The following is a 9,944-nucleotide window of genomic DNA, read 5'->3' on the forward strand; positions in this document are numbered from 1 at the left end:
TGTGTTATTTCCAGTATTGTTCTATATGGGTTTATAAACTGGAAATAACACAACTCACCATAACAGACCAGACAGTATAAATTCCAAGCGGAGTAGAACATCATCGCTTCATCGGAGGCCTCACTGATGATGTTTACCTAGCATGGTGACGAAACATCTGAATGAAATCAGGCCAGCTCAGCAAGCAAGTCAACAACCTCACCCACAACAAATCATGGTGGTGTCCTTATTGATGTTGTTGGTGTCCTGGGTTGCCTGTCTATGTGATTCTTCCAGGAGTGTGGGGCCCCCCGGTTTGTCTACCTTGGGGAATCTGTAGAATTGGGGTGTATTGGATCCCTCTGGCTTAATTTTTTGGTAGTCTGTCTTGCTGATGTCTCCTGAGTTGTGTGATTTCTTCAGGGTTGTTGTAATCCAGTTTCCTAACTGTGGTGTCAGTATCTGCTAGTAGTGTTTTAGCCGAGGGTCCCCCTCAGACCCATTGTCTCACTGACAGTTACACCAACATATAGACTTGCCAAAGAACTACAACAGAAATTGGTATACTTCATGGACACCACTACCCACTCCATCCAATCATCCCAAGAAATCCTTAACATCAAGGACACCAGGATTGAAGAGGATGAGATGATGATATCCTTTGACGTAACAGCACTATTTACATCCATACACATCGACCTAGCCAAAGAGACAATTGCCAGACTACTGGACGAATCATGTAGACAGGCAACTCAGGACGCCAACAACATCAATAAGAACACCACCATGAAACTACTAGATCTGTGCTTCACAACCCACTTCACCTTCAACGACAGCATATACAAACAAATCAAGGGAACACCAATGGGATTCCCCAATATTAGGACTGATTGCAAAAGTAGTAACGTAAAGATTGGAACTGACAGCACTCCCAATTATACAAACCACACTTTGGGTCCAGTATGTGGATGATACCTTCGTGATTATTAAACACACAAAACTAGAAAAAACGCACCAACACATAAACAACATCCTTACTGGGATAAAATTCAAGAAAGAAGAGGAGAACAACAACCAACTACCCTTCCTGGGTGTAAAGGCAAAGACAAAGGGGAACTGCAGACCAGTGTATAAGGAAAGACCACATATGTGGACCAGATACTCAATTCCACTTGCAACCACCCCAACACCCACAAATGGAGCTGCATCAGGACACTATTTAAATGAGCTACAACACATTGCAGCAACCCGGAACTACGCAAAGCAGAACAGGAACACTTATATGGAGTTTTCAAAAGGAATGGATACCCGAAAAGCATAATCTGCCATTACCTCCGAGACAGGCCACAACAGGAAGACACAACACAACCAGACACACTAATTCCCCTACCATACATCAAAGACATTTCAGAGAAGATCATAAGACTACTCTGACCCTTAGGTATCAGAGTAGCCCTCAAACCGACAACCACCATACGACAGCTACAGACGAACGGAAAGCATCCCATACTCAAAGCCACCAAAACTGGGGTAATATACAAAATATCATGCAAGGACTGTGAGAAACACTACGTAGACCAAACCGGAAGAAAACTGACAATACGGATACATGAACACCGACTAGCCACCAAGAGACACGACCAATTCTCACTTGTCTCACTACACACAGACATAAGGACAGACAGAGGAACATAAATTCGACTGGAACAGCACATCGATAATCATACAAGCCAAACAGACACACGCCGGGGAGATCCTGGAGGCCTGGTATTCTAACCGGAACTCCATCAACAAACATATTGAATTATAATCTTTGTACAAACCACTGAGAAACAGAACCAGAAGTAATACCAACTACCCCAGAAAAATGAAGCATATAAATAACAAGCGGGACAGAACACCAGCGCTTCACCGGAGGCACACTGATGATGTTACCTAGCAGGGCAACAAAACGTTTGTAACCAAACCCATCGGCTCGGCAAGCATGTCGACAACCTTATCAAGATAATTGCTGATTTAAAATGCTCGCGACCACACCTCAAAGTCTATTTATTACTCAGTAAACAGTTGATCTATTTTTACTTGCCATCTTTCATTCAACCATCCCACCCCATCCATGCCTGCAAAATCTAACCTGGAAGTGATTTACAATATTAAATTCAAATTAAATACAGAAAGTCAGTTAAATGAGATAGAAAATAATTGCAAGAAGATGGAGGGCTACATCAAGTGAATGCTTACACAGGGTCTTCTCTGGTTGAAAGACCATGCCATTTTATTTCCTGTATTTCTGATGTACTGACATGGAAAAAGGACGTTGTAAAACCAAGGATTGTAGAAGGAATTGCTGGATGTTTAAAGACAAGTTTCTGAAACTCATTGTGTGTGGTGTTTAGTACAGTGATTGTGATAAGGTCAGCCAGCTGGTAATCATAGAATATGAGTTCCCTGATTGGGGCTGTTAATCTGGTCCAATCAGGGAGCCCTGGCTGACAGATATAAACAGGAGTGTCAGAGGTCCTACTCACTCTGAGAAAGCCGAATCAGTGTCAAGTACTCTCCACACCTAAACAAAGGTGATGGGATAACGACCTCTGTGGAGTTATTTCAGTGGCAATGAGAGAAAAGCAAGCTCCTGAAGAAATTCACTTGTAACTTTGTCATTGAGTTGGGATAAGTGTTTCTAGCATCATGCCATTATTTGGGAACCTTGACTTGCCCAATCCTGCTGTTGAAGACTGGGCCAGTTTGTGAAAAAACTGCATTATTTTTCCTGGGCAAATAATATTGCTGCAGATGGAAAGCAATGAGTAATTCTCCTGACAGCTTGTGGACCTGCAGCTTTTTTTTTGGTTATTAGGAGCTTTACTTTCCCTGAGTCACCAGCTATGAAAACCTTTCAAGAGGTGATGGATTTAATTTAAGGAGTATTATGACACTTATCCTCCTCTGATTCTGAGATGCTATCAGTTTAACCCTGCAATTTGAGAACCAGGGGAATCTGCATCAGGATTTTGGCTAGATTAAGACAACTGGCAGAGACATGTGACTTTAACACTAAGTGAAATGCTGAGACTGTCTGGTACATGGGATTAATGATATAACCATGTAAAATCCCAACTGGACTTCAAATAGTCACCACAACTGGATTTATCATTGGAAAATGCAGCAAGTGGAGCAGATGAGTCCAAAGACCGACTCAACAGACAGATTGAGTTTGGGGAATGCCACTTGATTGAAGGCAATTGTAGAGCGTCACTGGGAACATATCCTGAACAGAGAGACTCTAGGTCAGATGACAAAGCCAAGCCTCGGCTAAATGGTTAAAATTTTCTTCAGGATCCAGGCTGGACAGCCATTACAGTTGCTGACAGGATGCGGACTCGAGACAGCAAAAGACTCCCATGAGACCTAAACTGAGTAAGAGAATTGAAAGGCTGATGTCTGGGAGAATGCACTCCCTGGAAAGTCCACCCACATGTGGTTTGGAACAGTTAAATTGCTTAGCAACATACAAATCAGAATCAATCAAAATTAACATCAGGTTAAATGGTCACCCAGTTCTAATGGAGGGTGATATCGGTGCAGCTGTTTCAGTGACTGCAGAACCTATCTTTAACAAATTTGCCTATGGACTCCAACCCATACATTTGCGCAAGACCTCGTCTAGACTGAGAACCTACACCAGGGAAACATTTACAGATTAAGAGTACAACATCTTATGAGAAGCCGCTGGTTCAGTTATCACCATTTTGCAGTAAAAGGCTCGGGCACAATCTTGATGGGGCAAAATTGGCTGAGAAAGGTTCACCTAGATTGACTCAACATTTTTCATTTAGAAAATGGCTGCCTGAGTGAAGTCCTCTTGAAATCCCTGGTGTGTTTCAGGAAGGTCCAGACTATCAAAGGAGTGAAAGCTAACTTTTTCATTTTGACCAAGAAGCAATTCCATGATTCAGCAAGGCCCAACCTGTGTCATTTCGATTATGGGCAGAAATCAGGAGGCTGGAAAGCAAGAGGATCATCAAACCAGTCCATTTTGTGGAATGGGCAGCACCGGTTGTGCCAATTGTGAAGGCCAATGGATTCGTTTGCCTTTGTGGGGACTTTAAACAAGCAGTAAACTGCTTTTTGCAGCTGGATAAATATCCAATAATTTGCATAGAGGGTTTGTAGACAAAGCTGACAGAGGGACTGTCCTTCATGAAGCTGGACATGAGCCATGTGTACTTGCAATTGCGGTTAGATGAGGATTTCCAGAAGTATGCTACAATTAATACCCATAAGCGTTTGTATCAATGTGAGATAGCCATTAGGGGTGTACACCGGGTTGCCATTTATCTCAATGACATGCTAATAACAGGGAAGACCAATGAGGAGCACTTAGAACTTGAACACAGGCCTTAAACATTTCTTTCAGGCAGGCGTCTGCCTTAAGAGGGAAGAATTTCTGTTCCAGGCATGCCAAGTGATGTAGTCAATAAATATGGAGCTGGAAAAGCACAGCAGGTCAGACAGCATCCGAGGAGCAGGAAAGGCAATGTTTCTGGCAGAGACCCTTCACTTGGGCTACTGAATCGACCAGACCAGCAGGTTACGCCTGTTGGAAGATAAAGTGAGGGCAATCAAAGGTGCCCTGGCTCCCACATCTGTACCAGAGCTTAGATCATTCCTTGAGCTGGTCAAGTATTATGCAAGGTCCATACATAATGTGGCTTTCATCCTGGAACCTTTGCATCAACTCTTTTTAAAGAGCCTTGGAAATGGTCACGTAGCCAATCCATCACTTTCAGGGAAGTGAAAAATCAGCTAACATTCTTTAAAGTTTTGGCGCACTGATCGCAAGTGATATCTGGTACTGGCATGTGATGCCTCCCAATATGGCATCGGGGTGGTGTTAGCTCCTAGGTGGCCCAATGGAAAGAAACACCCAATAGTTTTTGCATCCAGGGCTTTCTCTAATGCAGAGTGTAAATATCCCTAGAAGGAGAAGGGAGGTTTGGCAGACACATTTGGAGTCAGGAAGTTCCACCAATACTTTTAAAAATTTACATTTGTGATAATAACAGACCACAAACCCCTGTTAGGTCTACTTCAAGAGGACAAGACAGTGCCACCCATAGCTTCAGGCCAAATTTAGCGGTGAGCTTTAATACTAAGTGTGTTTAATTAAAAGTTGGAACACTGTCCGGGAGGCCAAGGACAAACAGTGATGCATTGAGCTGCCTCCCACTGGCAGATACACCACTGGATGAGACTGTAATAGTTTTAAATTTTCTGGAAATTCTTCTAGTCACAGCTGACAATATCAGATTTTGGACGCAGAAAGATTCAGTCCTGGCAAAACTGAAACAGCTGATGGTGATGTGGGAAACCAAAATGGTTGTCACAACCAGAATTGGAACCTTTTTGGACCCAGAGAGACCAGATCACATTAGAGGATGGAATTTTGTTATGGGGAATAAAAGTCTTGTCCCAAACAAAGGTTGCCATCAAATTCTAGCTGAACTCCACCAAGGTCATCCAGGAGTTTCCCAAAATGAAGATGTTAATGTGAAGTATGTCTGATGGCCAGGATTGGATGCAGATGACATAGCTGCGTTGGTGGAGCAACAATTACCAGCATCAGCTCCCCCACAGTTGTGTGAATGGCCAGGTAATCTCTAGACTCGGTTAGACAGACTATCCTGGTCCTTTCATGGGTTCAATGTTCTTAGTCATTGTGGTCACGCACTCAAATTGGTTGGATGTGCAGAGAGTACATTCATCAACCATGAGAACAACAATAGAAAAGCTGTGAGTATCTTTTGCTATGCAGTGTCCTGAAATGTTGATCACAGGGCCATTGATAACCAGCAGGGAATTTGAGTATTCCTAAAATCGAACAGTATTTGTCATTTTAAGGACAGCTCAATACCATCCATCATCCAACAGTCTGGCAGAAACAGCATTCCAAACTTTGAAGGCAGGCTTAAAGAGAGACTACAGCTTCACTTGAAGCTAAAAAGACCCGATTCCTATATAAATATAGGAGCACCCCTCACGCAACTACAGGGATAGGTCCAAAAGAGTTGCTAATGGAGAAGAGTCTGTACCAGGTTAAATCTGATCTTCCCAGACCTGGGGGGTGGAGAGGTGAAAAGGCATCAAGAATGCCAATATTAGATACAAGACTCCGCTAAGCGAGAGAGACGGTTTACTTCACAAGATGAAGTTTCCCATAGGAACCATGGGAATGGCCCTGCATTGCTAAAATGCATGGTTAACGTGAGGTCAAGTCCAGTGACGTATAGAGTCTAGGTACTGCAACAGTCCTGATCGCACGTGGACCATTTGAAAGATGCAAACTCACAGACACTGCGGGACAAAATGTACCCAGCTGCTTAACCTCCTTTCCAATTTTTCTGGACTGTGAGTTTTCACTCTCTGTCAAGTGTTGAAGATCCCTCGGAATCTGAGATGGACACAGCAGATGTTGCCACCCCAATGCCTTTGCTGCCTGAAGAGGAGGATGAATTTCTTCCGAGACGCTCCGGGTGCAAGAGGCGAGCTATTGTGTATTTCACGCTGCCGGTATCCGGAAAGTTGGAGGAAGCTGACTCAGTGCTAAAACTCCCCAGGAGGAGATTAAAAAAACTGGCTTCTGTCCTTGGACTAGAGGTATGGATGTAGTAATTGTAACAGCTAGGTGGACCTCCTAGAATGTGAGGGGCTGTTAATCTGGTCCAATCGCAGGGGAGGGGGCTCTGGCTGACAGATATAAACAGGAGTGTCAGAGGTTCTGCTTACTGAGAGCTTGTTTTAAGGAAGCAAGATCAATGTCAAGGACTCTCCATCTAAATAAAAGGTGATTTGGTGACAGGATTTGGTGATCAGGCTAGCAAATTGGGAACTTGGAGAGGTTTGATTAAATATCTAAACTTCTTGTGATGACTCTGAATCTGGGAGAGTGGGGCTCATGTTTCAGTGCACTTTTCCCACAAGCGTCATGTCAGTACAGCTTACATTGCCTGGCATCACCTTATGGCACTGAAACTCATTTGCAATTTTATTCCTGTGTCAAATAAACAAAATGCCTATTTTTCTTTACAGGAGCATCCTATTAGTGGAGACAACCACTCATGTTTATTGCAGTGCAACAGTGTTTTGACAGCATGTGTTGCTCAAATTTTTGACGTACCTTCTTCAAAGTACCTGGAGGTAGGTTGAACACATTTCAGGGTCAAATTTGGTTACCACAGTCCATTTCAGGAGTTTGCACAATAAATCACTCGCGATTATTTGATCCTGGTCTGGGATTTCAATGTTCTTCACAGTGTGACTTAGCTGCACCACCACTGACCAAAGTGATTGAGCCCTAAAGGACAAACCTGCCAGATTGGATCTGCATGGGGTTTTTAACCCTCTTTGTTTGCACAGCCCTGGAGGTAAAGCAGGCATGTGTGCAAGAATTGGCTTTCTGTCGATAGGGGTGAGATAGTCAGCTACCTCATTTATGTCCTGTTATGTCTCTTTCTATTTGAAGTTCTCTCAATTAAATTATATGTGCAACATTCCATTGGTTTCATACAGGACTTTGCCAGATGGTTAATAAAATTAAAACTGCAGTTTTTCTGCAGTTATCTTCCTTTTTTACTCACAATACATATTGGAATTAAAAATAAAGTTTATAAGTATTTTGCCATTTTGATCTCTTGTCATTTTAATATTCATGTCTACAAATAACAAGAAGAAGATGCTGTTAGACTTCTCCCTGCCTCCTGAATATGCTGCTTTATGCAATGTAATATTGGGTGAACCTCCAGTGGATATGTGGAGGTTGACATCAATCAGAGTCACTGCACTATCAAAAATTGTATCATCATCATTTGGAAAAAAAATTGTATAGAATTAAGACGTCATAGAAGAGAAAATCCCATAATGGGAAAGATTACAGTTCTAGTCATGCCTTAACAACAATGAGCAAAATTATTCTTTACTGTATTGAAAGATCAAAAACCAGCCTTGCTTACAAGGAGTTTATTCAAAACGCTCCAGTTAAACTGGAATGAGATTTGAAACTCATGACGTGAAATGACTTGATTGCCAAGAATCCTTGTGTGTTGAATGAACCTGACCACCAATTCAAGGAAATAAGGCTGACGTGCAAGATCAGGGAATTGCTGGATCAATTTACTGCAGATTTCAGTGTCCCAATGTTCTATGGGTGAAAATACAGCAAGAGCTGAAAAGACTAAAAATGGAAAACCTTAACACAAGTTAAACAGAGTAATAGGGCTACTCTCATAATGCAGTAGTAAATGATGGTGGAAGGTTATGTGAGAATCATTAACTATAAAATAGGTACTAAAATGTAATCTACGCATAATCTAAAGCGTAGCATCTGTTCACTAATATCAGAAAGCCAGATGCTTGTCACCAGTAAATCTGACAAGTGTCATCTGCATCTTTGTAAAACAAACAAGGACAGGACTTCTACAATTAAAAGTAGGGCCTTGGGTAGTGTTGTAGAAGAGAGACTTAAGGGTTCAGGTACATAATTTTTTGAAGTTTGTCACATAGATAGGGTGGTTAAGGCGTTTAGCATGGTCGCTTTCATTGCTCACTCCTTTAAGTATAGGAGTTGGGATGCTATGTTGAGGTTGTACAGGATATCAGTGAGGCCTCTTCTGGAGTACTGTGCCGACTTCTGGTCACCCTGTTATAGGAAGAATGTTAAGCTGGAGAGGGTTCAGAAGAGATATACCAGGAATGGAGGGCTTACATTACAAGGAGAGGCTGAATAGGCCGGGCCAATCTTTCTCTAGAGCGTCAGAGGTTAAGGGGTGACCTTTATAGAAATTTATACAATCATGCGGGATATCACTACGGTGAATGCGAGGTGTGTTTTCCTTAGGGTAGAGGATTTCATGACTAGGGGGCATATTTTAAAGGTGAGAGGAAGAAGATTTTAAAAAAGATGAGGGACAATTTTTGTTTTTTACATGGAGAGTGGTTCATATGTGGAATGAACTTGGAAGGAAATGTTGGAAGCGGGTACAATTACAACATGTAAAAAAAAATTTAGATAAGTATATGAATAGTGTCTGGAGGAATTTGGGCCAAATACAGGCAGGTGGGACTAGTTTAGTTTGGGATTATGGTCAGAATGGACTTGTTGGATCGAAGGGTCTGTTTCCATGCTGTTTGACTCTATGGCTTTGACACATCATCCTATTCAAGTTACGAAGTTGTACTTGACTATTAATACCCCACGTGGGTCTATTTCAGTTTCACAGACTACTATTTGAGTTTCTTCAGTGCCCTGGGTTTTTTCAAACAGTAATATACCAACTGAGCAAGAAATTCAAGGAGTAATGTTATTTGGATGACATCCTTATTTCAAGTCCAAATGGACACACCAATAATGACAGGCTAAAGTAGGTACTCCAACATTTGAAAAAAGTATGGAACTCTGGCAAAGGTAGTAACATTCTGTAGCATATTTGGAACACATGACAAATAAAGATGAGTTCAATCCTATTCAAAGTGAGGTTAAAACAATTAGAAATGTACTAAAATCTCTGAATATTTCTAAGCCCAAATTGTTTTACTCCAGTGAATTATTGCAGCAAATTCATACCACATATTTGGCAGCCTTTTTGCATCCAAAAAACATACTTGAGAAAGGAGCATTTTATTATTTTAAACAATGGTGACACAGCTCAAGTTGTATGGAAGTAAATTGGAAGTTGTACAATGCTTGTACATTACAATGTGACTAAAACAATCAAGCTAGCATATTAAATACTTCAAAGAGAATAGCTGTGGTAATGAGACTGATTGCAATTGCCTCTTTCATTCTCAGCTCCAATGAATGAAATTATACTCGGTGGTTGAAGCTTTGTCTTTTCTTTCTGAAAGTAAGAAGGTTTCATAAATAATTGTGTGGTTGCTATTTCAGAGGTGTATCTGAATAGGTGGAT

Source organism: Rhincodon typus, chromosome 22 (genome assembly GCF_021869965.1).
Source record: "Rhincodon typus isolate 14 chromosome 22, sRhiTyp1.1, whole genome shotgun sequence".
In the NCBI taxonomy this organism is placed as follows: domain Eukaryota; kingdom Metazoa; phylum Chordata; class Chondrichthyes; order Orectolobiformes; family Rhincodontidae; genus Rhincodon; species Rhincodon typus.